Source organism: Monodon monoceros, unplaced genomic scaffold (assembly GCF_005190385.1).
Source record: "Monodon monoceros isolate NGI ecotype Baffin Bay Population unplaced genomic scaffold, NGI_Narwhal_1 Super_Scaffold_18, whole genome shotgun sequence".
NCBI lineage: Eukaryota > Metazoa > Chordata > Mammalia > Artiodactyla > Monodontidae > Monodon > Monodon monoceros.
Genome location: NW_021703774.1, coordinates 41,148,533 through 41,163,206, shown reverse-complemented (window position 1 = coordinate 41,163,206; position 14,674 = coordinate 41,148,533). Strand labels below are relative to the sequence as shown.

Genomic DNA, 14,674 nt, shown 5'->3' with positions numbered 1-14,674 from the left:
TTTGGTTAAATTTTGAAAGGTTTATAAGTTTGCATTTTGGAGCCAGACAGACTAGGGTCCATTATCATAGTTTACTTGCTCTGTGACCCTTGGTGAGACAGGTAATTTCTTTACACTTCACTTTCCTCATCTCGGAAATGGGGATAATATACTAGAGCACATAAAGTGCTTTCCACGCTTCCTGGTGAACAGTAAGGCACTCCTTAATTTTCTTTGGAAATCCAGCAAGCCCATATTGAAGCTATCCAGCTATTTCTTGAAAGTTGGAGAAACCGATCTTAATTCCCTTCAGCCTTTTCCTTCCATCCCTTTAAGTTCTCCGCTTCTTTATAATTTTGAAGATTAGCAAATGCTCAGAGAAGTCAGAGTTTTGTGACCACAAATTTGTACATGATGGCTGCCAGAGGCTCTTCCCCAAGAGTCCAGGAATCTTTCTGAGTTGTGGGACACTGAAGGAATTTGAGACAACATCCTCAGTGGCAATGACTTCAAGGACCCTATTCAACCTAAGAAAGGTTGAAAGGACTGGGCTTGAGTAAGACAACAGACCCCTAAGACATCATTTTGGCAATGCAAAGGACCACAGAAAAATAGGCAAATCCTTTAATCTTACAGCTACAGAGGTCAAGGCTTTCAGGAACTGGGACACTCACCACAGGACAGGTCCGAAAACCCGGGTTCCCCGGCCTGGCTCGGTGCCTGTTCCATCTTACCAGCTGCGTCTCTTTAACTCCACCTCCGAAAATGCTAAGGAAGTTCCCTCCCAGTGCCTACCCAGGCTGGGTGGGGCGACTCTGTGGCACTGAAAGAACCGGGAAAACGACATAGTCTAACTCCCTGCGTGCACTAACTGCTTTTGCGATTCAGGGAGTCGGCGGTGGGGTTGGGGGTTGTTAAGACGCCAGGTCCGGTACCCAGAGGTTCCAGGTGTCCTGGACAGAGAACTTTAAGATTGCCTATTTGGGGAAGCCACCTTCCTTTCTCCTGGTCTGTTTCCCCTGTGCGGTGGCCGCATGGGGACATCCTGCTTGGAGGGTTCCCCCAAATAAGATGGACTGTCCTTGCTCCTGGTCGGGGTGGGCAAGTTCCCGCCGCTGCCCCGCCTCTGCAGGTTGCGGAGATCTAGGTGGGATTTTTCCTGCTCCCCGCTTTCGCCCCCGCCGGGAGCGGCGCTAGGCGGGGTCGCTGTGGTCGCTTTGCCTTCCCCACTCCCACGTCTCTTACTCCGGGGAGTTTCACCCCGGCCTCCCCGCTCGGCCCTCACCTTTGAAAACCTTCTCCAAAGCCACCACATTAAAAGTGCGCGACTTCCCCCGGGCCTGCAGAAGGAGCTCCTGCAGCCCGGCATTCTTCGGATTCCAGCGCTGTGACGTCCCCAAGGACGCGCGCCTGGGGCTCGGGAGCTGGGGCTCCCCTTTCCGCGCCGCCCCCCGCGCCCCCGCGCACGCCCGCCCAGCCGCATTCCTCCCCGCCCCCGGCGCGCGCCCAGCGTTTCCCCCCGCGCCGCCGAGCCCGGCCCGGGGGTGGGGGAGCCGCGGCCGCTGGCGCCTGCTCCGTCCCCTCCCACTCGCACGGCCCCTTCCTCCCTCCTCTCTCGGCCGCTCGCATTTCCTGCCGCTCTGGCTCTCCCGGCCCCTGAAAGTTCGTCCCAACTTTTTCTCCCCCGGGCGGGCGCGGCGGGCGCAGTCCGGGGGCAGGTTGCTGCGCTCCTCCTCGCTCCGCCGCCTGCCCTCCCGGCCCTGGTCCTCGGGGAGCGGCCGCCACTCAGTGGCCCCTGGCGGTCCTTCCCCTCCCACCTAGCCCATCCTCCCGGTCCCAGCCTCCCTCTGGCGGGACAGACCCGAGCCAGGGTGGTTCTCCTTTTCCCCTTCTCCGAGCGCCCCCGCGCCAACTCTCGCGCCGGGATCGCGGCGGAAACCTCCCTCCTCTTTCGCCTCCTTCGGCTCCTTCCCTCCGCCCTTCCACCGCCAGCCACTGGAATCAATTCTTTGGGGGAATTGGGGCTTCGCCGCTGCCGCCGCCGCGGAGGACAGCCTTTCCGCGCGGGACTCCGGGGCACCGATAGGGCCATGTAAGCAGGTAAGCGGCGTCTGGGGCGGGGAGTCGGGCCCGGGGTTGGGGGCCTCTTGGGCGCTTCGGGCGCCTTGCCGATGACTTGGGCAAACGCTGGCAACGCCGACTTGGGATCGGCGGCCCGGGACGCCTGGCAGGGCAGCGGGGGCGCGAGGTGGCCGGGCCGCAGGAGTTTTAAGTGGCGGTGGGAGCCGCCCGCTGCGGCGCACAGCTTGTCTGGGGAGTTAGGTGGAAGGTGAGCGCTGTCTGGAGAGTTGGTGGTGAAATCACACTCTCGCCCCCTCTTCCCCATTCCCTTCTCCTTTTTGGGATCCAGAGAGGGCCTAGTGAGGGCAGCTGGAGATACCCAGACGGTGCGGGCCGGAGGATGAAAACCAAAGACGTTGCTGCCTCTCGGGCTGGAGAGGGACTCTCTCCGCGACCCTCCTCTTGCCCCCTAAGGAGACAGGATCTTGAGAGGGAGAGGAGTTTGCATGCCCTCTCACTAGGCCCCAGCCTAGCCACCAAACCCCAGGGCTTCTTGGTCCCTACTTGGGTGGTCGGGCCGGCCCATCGGGAAAACCTGTGGCCGCATAATTTCAGAACAGCTCTCCACCTCAAACTCTCGAAGTTCTGAGTATTAACAAGTTCTGAGGGTGTTGTTAACGCACCGTCTCCCCTCTCTCCTGGCATGACCGCTACATCTGGGGTTTGAATGCTTGTAAGGGATTTTCCACCTTTTGGAGGGAGCAGTGAGGTAACGCCGCCCCTGTCCCCCTTTCCTCTCCTCTTCCTCTAGTTGCCGTCACCCCCAGCTACAACTTAAGGAGATTGTGGGGTTTCGTCTTCAGTCTGTCCAGGGACTGGCTGTTGCAGGCTCTTTGTGAAGGTGAGAAATCTCTAGACTGCTGGCTGCTGGTGGGTTACAGGATTTCCACCAATGTGTGAATTTCTTCAAATGGGTTAGTTCGCCCATTCATTCAAGGAATCTAGTTTCCCCTCTGGGCTAGGAACAAGGGATACAAAGATGCTAAAACAAGATCTAACTGCAGCCTCCCGGAGGAAACCCTTTGGCTGATCTAGAAGTAGAGCGTAATGAGAGGGCCTGGGAAGCCTTGGTCGGGAGGTGAGGGGGCGAGGTGTGCGCTGAGCTGAGAGGATTGAGATGTTGCTCACCTGGAGGGCCGATTAGGAAAGTGCATTTCGCGCAGAGGAAAGAGCTTGTGCAAAGTAAGAGTCATCCAAAAGACGAGTACAAAAAGGTCATACCTAGTGGCTAGCTGGGGGTTGGAGGGGGATTTATGGCCAGTGTAGCTGGGGTAGCATTTTTTTTTTAAATATCAGAAATTAAAGTGGAAGCATTTACAGGAACCATGTAGCTTCCAGAGGAGCACACATCTCTCTTTTTGGACACGCCTTCATGCCTGATGCTGTTTCTACAACAAGCAGTGGTTGTGGGACCATCTAAATTTTCATTGGCACTAATTGGCCCAGGCCTGGTTTCATTAGAGTGGTATTGATTCCCTTTTAAAGAGCCACCTGACAGCAATAGGTGATAATACTGTAGCTTACAGAGCCCTGTATTAAAGTTGCCTTGTCTTTTGGTGATGGCCTTAAAAGCTTGTGCCTTAGAATGATAGGTTAATGAATGGGGGCTGAACAGCACGGTGCTCTTTTGCCTAATCGGAATGGGTGGCCGTGCTGTGCAGAGTGAGTTCACGTGTGTGTCAATGTGTTCATTGTAGTATTCTCCACTTTTCCAAGTCATTACTGCCCCAGCACAGTTGGAAGGACTTTCCCTTCCTCTGAAACTTTATGAAAAACTGAATGTCTTCTAGGAGATTGTTGTAGCCTAATCGTCCAGGATTCAGCAGATCCTGCCTAGAAAATTTTTTATAGTACGGGAGCCTCCTGTACGTGGTTTGCCTCTCAAGGGTGCCTCTTCTCGGGGCTGAAGTGGCGTTGTAGTATTTATTATTCATAGTGGCTGCGTCCTGGCTGAGGTGGCAGAAGTCCAGCTTCTGGTGACCTCAGGCCAGTCCGTCAGAGTGAGAAGAGAACATTGACTTCCTACAGTGTCGGGTGTTTACCTAAACTCCCTGCAAACACCATATCTTATCTCAAGAACAGCCCCTTGACGAGGGTTTTCCTGAAGGTGTAGGACCTGCTTGAGAGAAATGGCTCAAGGGAAGCTTTTTCTTGCTAATTCCAGGTAGCCGCCCAGCCTCCATCATTGGCTTAAACACATAGTTAATTTTAATGCTTTAGTTATTTAGGTTTGTGCGGACCATGTGGAACGGACAGCTGTAATGGAAAGAGCAGTTTGACTATTTTCACTTGGAGGAACCTAAAGAATTCAGAGGAAAATCAGAATTTCGGGGAGAATTCTTACTTGTCCTGAATGGAAGAGCCAGAAGTCGAGAACTATGAAAATTTTTTTTGGTTTCCCAGTGCCTTCCCTCCTTATTAAGGGTTTCCATTTTTGGCTCCAGGGAAGCAAACATAAACCCTTTGATTGCACATTGTCCCCCACCTGGGTTCCATATTCTTATCCTTTGTCACCTGCGACCCTGCATTCGAACTTCTTTACTTAGTCACCAAATGCTGTGCATTTTTTGGAACTCATTCTAAGCCTCAGAACAGTACTGTGCACTTTGTTAGACATAAGGCAGGGGAAAGAGATGAGATGAACTCTAGTCAATTCAGTTATTGCTGCTCGTGCTGATTGAAAAAGAACGAGGGAAAACAAACAAGTTTTGGTAGAGAAGAGGTTAAAGTTAATGTCTAAAATAAGACTCTGTGGTCTCCTCTTATTGATTTAATTATCTCTTCCCCTGTCTGAGCCCCGGGGAGGGCTTGTTAAATGGTCCAAGGGGTGTGTGTAGCACATTTTGCAGCTTTTCCGGGCTATCGGTATGCTGGTGCCAGGGATCGAGGGTTGGGAGTTCAAGATATAGCTAGGTTTGTATTCCAGCTCTGCCATCGTTTAGCTGTGTGATGTTGGCCGAACTTCGCAGCCCTTCCAAGTCTCCATTTCTTCATCTCTTAGATGGGGCCAGTAGTATTTAACTTGCCAGGATATTTGTGGGTAATTCTGTGTAATGCTGTATGTCCCTCTGCTAACAGTGCCTCCCTCACAGAGTAGGTGTTGGGTCAAGGATGGCTATTTATATGTTCCAGGAGTTATATGTGGCCATGAATGTGCTCTTTGTGTGTGTCATTTTTTCCCCAGCAGCCTGAATTCACATGTGTGCCAACATACACATAAAGCTTTGTCTTTGACCCTTTTTTTTTTTTTTTGGTCTATTGGCTCAAAGCACACGTGTTGGCTGGCAGCTGCTGGCCTCTCATATATGAGGAGGTCGAGCGTTGCAGGACCAGGCAGTGGGGTAGTTGGGAGGGAAAGCCACGTAGACAAGGGCAGAGAAAAGGATTCTTTTCCCTGTATACTACTTACTGTAACGAGGGTCCAGTGCTAATACAAGGATCCTTGTGTTTCTAATGTTGAAATCCAGTTAATTAAATGATGTTAGAATAAATCCGCCTGCCTTTATAGCAAGAGTGCAAAAGCTGGCCGATCGACACAAATGAGTGTCTTTGCAGCCTTGCTTTCCTTCTTTGAAGCCCCAGTATAAGGAGGCAACTGCAATGCCTCTCGTGTCCTGCCAGCTTCAGGTCGCTTGAACTTTAACGTTGCCTTTCATCCGAGAGCCTAAAGTATTTGGCAAACATTAACTCATTGATCTTCGTATCAACCTCCCAACAGGAGAGAAGGTTAGAAGAAAGGAACAACTCCTAAAACATCAGTAAGGCAGGTGTGTAGTAGCTGTTCTAGAAGCAGAATGGGTTGTTACAGTCAAGAATTGGCTAGATCGTGCATACGGGATTGCAGACTGGTCCCAGGTCAGAGAGGACCCCTTTGAGTGGTCGAGGGAGAAAGTTTAAGAAAATGCAGATCAGGCTGGGATTTTTGCAGTGGAAGGGGAGAGGAAATCACATTGCTAGGACCAGCCATTGCCTTTGCCATGTATTGCATGCACACCGATTATGAAAATAAATAATCTCTGAATTATTTATAATTTTGAATGAAAGGATATGATGCAATGCTTGTGGATGAGGATTTAGAGTAGCTGAGGGTAAAAGGTAATAGTGACTAAGTACCTTTTTGTGGGTTAAGGGTGGTTATGTGTCTAAGTTGGATTATAAATGGCGTATTAACATTGTTTTAATTTCCTTTCCCTTTTTCCTGTTGCTTCCATATGCCTCAGCTTGGTTTTGTTTTACTCTCCAGTCAAGCTTTTGTTGGACTTGCTTTATGGTCCTTGCTACTGGAAAAAACGTACTGTGGCCATGCTTAGATCAATCTTGTGTGTAGGATTTGATATGTGGGTGATTTAGCTTAGTTCCTTAGGGGACTCCATTAGGCCCAGCTCAAGGGTTTCATCCTGAATCTGGTCAGTTAGCTTGACCCAGAGGCCTGTTGCATATCCAGAGATCCTGTAACCCTAGGCGACCATCCCATAAATGCTCGATGTTGCTCAACAGGGAGGTGTCTGGTGAGAAAATGAGAAAGGGTTCGCTGGTGGTGGTGGCACCCTCTGAGAAGCAGAGCATCCTTTTCACATTTGTAATGTTTGAGATTTTAGTACTGAATGATATTCCTCAATTAGAAATCTTTACGGTGAGGACCACTGACGTGCTCTCCTTTGCTTCGCTGTTGAAAATTAGCAAAAGTTCCTGATGCTTGTCTTCGTGCAGAGTGTATCCTTTTCTAACGTACAGTTTCCTCAAATCTTTGGAGACCTGTCTCCTGGGAGTTCTCTTTCACACTCCATTCCCCTCAAGTAATTGGGGCATTAGCTAAGGCTGTAGATCTCAAAGTCTAGTGAGCCTCAGAATCACCTGGAGGGCTCCTTACCCACAAACTCTGGCTGCTCTTCCCCACACCACCCCAGCTTCTGATTCTGAGAATTTGCATCCCTAAGGAACTCCCAGGTGGTGTTAATACTGCCGGTCCTTTGATCATCTGCGGTTTGAGTAATCGCTGAGCCAAGGAATCTCACTTTGGTCCATCCATCCCAGTCAGCCTTGGGGTGGCAGTCACTTAAGGTTTTCACTGTATTGGTTTGAATGATTCTGTTTCTGGTTGCTTTAGAGCTCTGGAGAGGCTGGGAGTCACTTAGTGGCCACTTATCCCTAGCCAGACCCATGGCGAGCATGAATTAGATGCTTACTTTTTTTTTTTGGTACGCGGGCCTCTCACTGCTGTGGCCTCTCCCGTTGCGGAGCACAGGCTCCGGACACGCAGGCCCAGCGGCCATGGCTCACGGGCCCAGCCGCTCCGCGGCATGTGGGATCCTCCCGGACCAGGGCACGAACCCATGTCCCCTGCATTGGCAGGCGGACTCTCAACCACTGCGCCACCAGGGAAGCCCCCTAGATGCTTACATTTTAATGGATTTGCTTGGCTATCTTCTCCCATCCAGACCCCTCCGCTTGGTTCCAAACAGTTCGGTTTATCTGGATCTATGCCCAATTCCACCTGTCTCAGACTGAACTCATTAGTTTCTTGCCACAAAATCTGCTGCTTCTATATGTCCTGTCTTAGTGACATCAGCTGAGTTAGCTGCCGAAGCCAGGCAGTTGGAGTTCTCTTCAACCTGTCACTCTTTGTTAGCACCCCCCAACCCTGACCCTCAAACCCCAATAACAGACCCAGTCAGTCCCTAGATCCTTTGAGTCTGTGTCTCTAAAATATCCTTAATTTGTTCCTTTCCCTCCATCCCCGCTGCCTCTTCAGATTGTTCAAGAGTTTCAAAGGCTGTCTTTCATATATTCTTCATCTACTCTTTCAAAGAGTTTTTTAAAACACAAATCTTTTATGGTATTTAAATTCTTATTTTGCTTCTTATTACCTGTATGATAAAGCTTCTTTATTCTGAGTACTTTCCCATTCCCATCTGCTGTTCTCTCTCTCTCTCTCTCTCTCTCTCTCTCTCTCTCTCTCTCTCTCTGTTCTAGGGCCCTAAGATTTGGTGATGTGTAATCCTCTCTCCTTTGTTCCTTACATTCCGACCCTGAGCGACCTCTTCCCCTTTGCCACCTGCTTAGTCCCTGTGCCTTCAGCTAAAGCTTCTTCTTCCCTAACACGCCTTCCCATGACCAGTTAGGCATTCCTTTCTTTATAGCTCCGGAGCGCTTTGCACTTAGCTCTATCGGTAAGTTCTGTCTCACCATATTATATATGTTTACCTCCCTGTTTCCCCTACTGAGTTTTAAGCTTCTCCTGGCAGGATTCACGTTTTACTTGGTTCAGAATCTCTACCCTGTATGGAGGTTGGCTAGAAATAGCCACGGCTTACCTTTACTGGTGCGGACTCTCTCCCAGTGCTCTCAGCACTTTCGATGATTTTATTATGTCTTTCAACAGCCCTGTGAAGTAGGTACTATTATTATTGCCGATTTGCAGAGAATGAAAGGGAGTTGACTTTTTTTTTTAAGTGTTTAAAGAATCAACGAATGAATGCATTTCTGAAATACTGACCTGAAGGTTTAGAGCCAAGTTTGGTGTGGAATGTATTATTTATTCTTTAATAGGAGGTGTGGTGCTCTGGGAAGATTATATCATATTAATGACTGTAAGTGATTATAAGTTAAACAGATATCAGTGCTATTTATGATACACATCTTATTTGTTCATCTGAGGAGATGAATCACATCCCTGAGCTTTTTTGCGGTACGCGGGCCTCTCACTGCCGTGGCCTCTCCCGTTGCGGAGCACAGGCTCCGGACGCGCAGGCTCAGCGGCCATGGCTCACGGGCCCAGCCGCTCCGCGGCATGTGGGATCTTCCCGGACCGGGGCACGAACCCGTGTCCCCTGCATCAGCAGGCGGACTCTCAACCACTGCGCCACCAGGGAAGCCCCTCCCTGAGTTATTTTATCAAGTCACTGATACTCTGGTTCTTACTGTTGTTTTGTTTTACTCGTATACTTTCAGAAACATGGTAATCTTCTTCCTCATTTTTCAAACCTAGGAAACCTTGCAGATCAAGGGGGTGTAAATATCACAAAAAGATTAATAAGTTGGAATACTTGGGAGTTAAGGCATAAAACAAAATTGTTTTCACAAGTTTAGATGTACTATTGACTAGAATATGCTCAATTTCCTTTCTATGCATTATTTTCTTTTGTCCCTTATGTTAAAGAGGAAAAGGCAAATCACTCATTATTCAACCTCTGGGTTACTAGTTTTTAAAATGAAAAGGAAAGAGACCCTTCATGACACCGTGTCACAGTGGATACCAACCTATCCTTAACCAGGACGGCCTGTTCTGCGTACAGAACCATGTAATAAGCAGCAGTGATGTCACTGACGTTATCACCCAAATCACGAGATGGGCTCTCTGGTCCTTATTTCAGTTCTCAAGTAAAAGGGACTAAGGAAGATTTCATGGTCATGAAAGTGAGTTTGTTATGAATTACGTGTATACACTATATATACTTCAGATTGATCTTTAAGGTTCTCCACAAGTAATCCCCACATGGTCCTCTGATTTCTGCAGATTTATGTCCCACTATTCCCCAGGGTTCTGCCAAGCTGCAGCTGTTTCCTGAACAGGCCCAATAACGTGTCACCTATGGGCAGGGATCGTGGTGCTCAGCCATCCTAACCTGTCAAAAGCATCCTCAAGGTCCACCTTAAGTACTGCTCCTCTGGGCAGCCTTCCTGATCTCACCCCCTGGCCAGGCCCCTCTGCCGCTTTGTCTTGGCATTTACCTCTTTGTGCCTTGTGTCCTGGTTAACCTGCCCTCTCATTAGCCTGCCAGCTGCCCAGTAGCTGCCACCCACCTCACTCCTCTCCACGTCCCTCCTCATTCCCAGCACAGACTGTCCCAGCCTGTTGCTTCTCTTCTGCGGCTGGTCACCTGTAACTGTTCATTGGGGTCTGCCTCCTGCTTGCCCCAGGAATGCACTCCGAGGCTGAGGTTGCCCTTCCTCTCTCCATCGTGACAGTCCTTCAGCAAAGACCGTTATCTCGACATCTCTTTGTCACCTGTCCTGCCGCTGCCAGTGCAGAGACCCGTCCACCCCCTGCACTGCAGAGTCTTGTTTTAAACACGTCTGATATTTTCAGTCTCTTGCTTGAAATCTTTCTTGCCACTTTATATCGTTTAGAGACACACACGTCTGTCGTAAAAGTACAGTTGACCCTTGAACAACATGTGGGTTAGGGGCGCCAACCCTACACACAGTTGAAAATTCTTATGTAACTTATAGTTGTGCTCCCTCCCCCTCCGATATCCGTGGTTCCACATCCACAGATTCAACAAACCACGGGTCAAGTAGTTCTGTAGTTACTTACTATAAAAAAAAAAAATCCAAGTATAAGTGGACCCGTGTAGTTCACACCATGTTGTTCAAGGGTCAACTTGGTAAAGAAATGCCAGGAAGATAATAAACACCAAATACAGGGGATGGGTGGTGGCAGAGGTGAGGAGAGATGTGGTATTGTTTTATTTCCTGAGCTGGGTGGCGGGGACACATATGTTTACTATATTCTCCTGTATGTCTAAAATATTTCATTTTAATACTACATGAGACTGCCCACAGTCAAATGCAGACTTCTTAGCGGAGCACTCAGGGCTCTGCATGCATAGCTCTTTTTCCCACCTAACCTAACTGCTAGCCTGGGCCGGCAACATTTCTCATGGTTGAAACATTGTGGATTTGACTCATGCTGTTACTGTTATTCTTCCCTTGAATTCCTTTTCCCATCTGGTCACATCATAATTTCCTCTGTTCCTTAATGTCTAGTACGAGTTTTACATCTTCTTAGATGTTTTGTCTGACATTCCCTTTTTATCATTTAGGAGAGTTCATTGTCCCCTGATCTGCCTTCCCTTGGTCCTCTTCCCATTCTTTACTGATAAGCATCACATTGGATTATAGCTGTTTGTTCATCTATCTCCCCAAAGCTGTGAGCTCTTCGGGGACATGTTTTGTGATTTATTTATCTTTGGGTTCTTGGCACCTGCTGCAGAGTAGAAGTTCAATAAATGCTTGAAATTGTTGAGTCATAGATGTAAGATTAATGTTTTTAATTGAAGTAATTTTTTTAAAAAGAGCATGTCTGAAAAAACTTCAAATCGAAGGGGGAGTATCTTGTGGGCTCAATATCGGAAATGTAGACTGTAGATTGAATTGATTTACACATGGATGTCCTAATTCAAACCCATGATTAGTTTTAGAAATTATTTCTTCTGCTTTTCCCATTTACCTTATGGTGATGGGTGATGGTGTAATTGTTTTGGTTTGTTCTTATTTTCTAGTCCTTTCCCCCCGTGACCATGGAGTATGTTGATGGTCTCTGTAGCAGTGTCCAAGGGATGTGTGAGTCTAGGTTTTGAAGTAGATCTGGGCTCTGAGGTGGTACCACTTGTTGTAAGGGTGACTTATGCCATCAACGCTACTTGCTCTGGGATGGAGAAGCGACACATCCTTGTAGAGGAGAGGCAGCAAAGTTTATTTTTGTGGCAGACGTGTCCCACTGCAGAGCTATAATAACTGTAATGAAGGAGGATTATGCTGTATTAGGTTTTTGAAGGGTGTACTGGTCTGTTACCAGGGTCAGTGGTGACAGCTCAAGCCAGCAATTAGGTTTCATTAAAGACTCCAGCAGGCAATTAGCATTCGTTTCTGCCAATGAAATCCTATGATCTATTAAGCATATTCTTTTCCATTAGACATTTTGTAAACTGTGCTTTACATGACGAAGGTACACATTTTTTTTAGACATACGCAAGTCTCCAAATTATCATTTGAAAAAGGGGGCTGACTTTTAGACCCCCTGTGTCTGAACCTGTGGGTTATACTGTCATTTTGGGTGGATTGTTCTGTTTTAAAATCTGTACGTTTTAAAAAGATCATATAAATTCTTTTATTCAAAGGCAAGGAATTTGTTATGGAATATTATATAATTATGTGATTTATGAGGGGGAAAAAAGTGTGACTGATGTGAAATGAATTAAAACTCCAAAATAATGAAGTGACACCTACCGGTTTTAATTATATTCTTTAGAAAATTATTGTTTTTCTTAACAGGCATCTAAAAATAAAGGCTGGGAAGGATGATTTGTGCTGTGTTTCTGCCGAGCAGCTGTTTGGTTGTTTTCAAAATGAGGCCTATTTTCCAAGGGCTAGTTTTGGTACAAGTGTGTGTTTCATGTCGCTTCATCCTCGTGCACGTGTTTAGGCGTTTAAGCTTGGCCTGTGAATATGAAGTGGTGTTTACACTTTACTACATTATTCAGATAAATTTCCTTCCTCCTCTCTTTCTCCCTACTCCAATCCTTTCTCCTCCCTTTTTTCTCCCTCCCTCACTCCCTTCCTTTATAATAAATTGCCTTCATCTGGAGGATTCTGATAGGTTAATTACTGTATATGTATCAGGGATGATAAAAGGGAGAAATGCACAGTGCACAGCCCATCGGGCCAGAAACTCAGTGCAAAGGTCTGTAAAGATGTCTATTTCCATGCAATAATTATAGACTATCTCCCTGTCGTTTGCTTCTCTCAATTCATTATTAATTTTTCTCATTTGTAGACTGCTAGAATGGTAATAATGGCTGAGCATAGCGGTTTGAAATCTGTCTACATGAGCGTGTTAAAAACTCCAAGAAGTCTTGCAGTAAACAAAAATGTGTTGAATCTGGATTTATTTTAGTTAGGACCGTTCAAAAAAATCGATTTTATGAAACACATGTAATCTCAAGGCACATGAATATTATATGAAATACCTTCTAGAAAAAGTATCTCAGTTGAGAAGGTCCCTGGAATAGAGAAGACTTGTTTGTTGTCTTTAAGAAACTCAACATCTAAATTAGAGAGTAGAGTGACTTGGATTATTAATACGAGTAAGCGTTTAAAGTCTTCATTAGCAGACCAGACTAACTTTATACTTTTTATTAATTGAATTTTTGGGGGGACAAGCACAGAACAAGAGCAAGTTTAAAATAAAATATCAGGAATTTATTCACAAAACCAACCTTCAGGGAAAGTTTTAGGAACAGTAAACATTTAGTCTAATTTTATGTGTTTATAATACAGGGAAGAGTAATGTTCAGGTTGGATTTGAGGCACTACATCCTTCAAAGAAAGATCCATGTATCTTCAGTAATCCGTCTGATTGGGGCCAGAAGCTGTGATTAATATATACACTACAGAAAAATCTTGATTCTCCAAATTCTGGTGATCAGCGCCACCCTCCTCCCACCCCCTTACTTATCATACTGCCAAAAGAAAGCAGTCAGGCTAAGGAGGTATAAACCATTGAGGGCTTTAGAAATGTCAGTGCAATTATTTTATTAATAGCTACCACTGTGGCAGTTGTTTTGTGCAACTGGGCATTTAACAAAGACTCTATGACTATCACATGACCAGTTTTTCTCTTCCATGACCTCTTTTTTATCTCTAGCTAATTATTAGCTCAGCATTTCCTCCATCAATTTTTCCCACTCTCATTTCTGACCTTTTACAAAGCAGAGCTTTCGGTATGGAAAACTCTTTTTCTCTACAGCCTTTCGACTCATAACAATCTTATGAAAGAGAGGTTATTTTTATCTATAGTTTATCCTTGAGAAATATGAGAGTTAAAGAGGTTATTTGCTAATGTCTCACAGCTATGAAGCGGAAGAAGTGGATTTGAACTCATTCTCTCTGGCCCCATAGTTCAGGTTCTTAACCACAACCTTAGGCCCAGAACTCTCTGCAGGTTGGGGACATCTGTTCTTCCTCCCTTCCTTCTTTCTTTCTTTCCTTCTTTCCTTTCATCCATTCATCAGTTTGTTTAATAAACGCATTTTGATGTTTTCAAAGGTGGGGATGTTTCTCTGCTGTCCTAATCTTTAAAAGACTAAGCAACTCATCAGGTAGCCACCAGGCACATGTGACCATTTGACATTTGCAATGTGACTAGTTTGAGTTGAGATGTGCTGTATCAAGTACACACCACATGTTGCAGAATTAGTACAAAAAAAGAATGTCGAATATCTCGTACTTTTAAAAATTGATTACATGTCAAAATATTTCAGATATCTTGAATTGAATACAGCCTAGTATTAAAATTAATTTCATGTGTTCTGTTTTGCTCTTTAAATGTGACTACTGGAGATTTTAAAATTACCTATGTGGCTTGCATTTGTGGTCCACATTATATTTCTTTAGGACAGGACTGTTACAGATGGTTATCCAACTACTCCTGGGAGCCCTTTCGCCCGGGGGATGCCTGAGGACTGAGGGAACAGTGGAGAGAGATGGAAATTAGAAATCGTTTTTGGTGATGGTAAGAAGCAAGCTTGATGACGCCTTAGGTGACCAGCAGAGAGAGACTACTATTAGCGGGCATTTATTTACTACTTACCATTTGCAAGTACTTTGTCAAGCACTTTAAATGGATTATCTTTTTGATCCTTATAGCAACTCTGTGAAGTAAGTGCTCTTGTTGGCTTATTTTATAGATGAGAAACCTAGGGCTTAAAAAGGCTGAGGCACAAGATGTTACATTAGTAAATACTAGTTTACTGTGTAACACCTTTGGCATGCAAATACGAGTACGTAAATG

The 14,674-nt window shown here is 46.4% G+C and overlaps 1 protein-coding gene across 10 annotated transcripts in view; it reads left to right on the top strand.

Annotated features, from left to right (window-relative positions):
* The first annotated feature begins 1,615 nt into the window (after positions 1-1,615).
* PTPN14 (protein tyrosine phosphatase non-receptor type 14) overlaps positions 1,616-14,674 on the top strand; it is a 189,796-nt gene continuing 176,737 nt past the window's right edge. For 8 of the 10 annotated variants that reach the window (XR_003794562.1, XR_003794566.1, XR_003794567.1 and 5 more), the window contains exons 1-2: positions 1,618-2,079; positions 2,852-2,941. The gene's annotated coding sequence lies outside the window, so the exon portion shown is untranslated. Of the gene's footprint in view, positions 2,080-2,851; positions 2,942-14,674 lie in introns of all 10 variants that reach the window. The other 2 variants (XM_029230105.1, XM_029230104.1) reach the window with 2 other exon arrangements.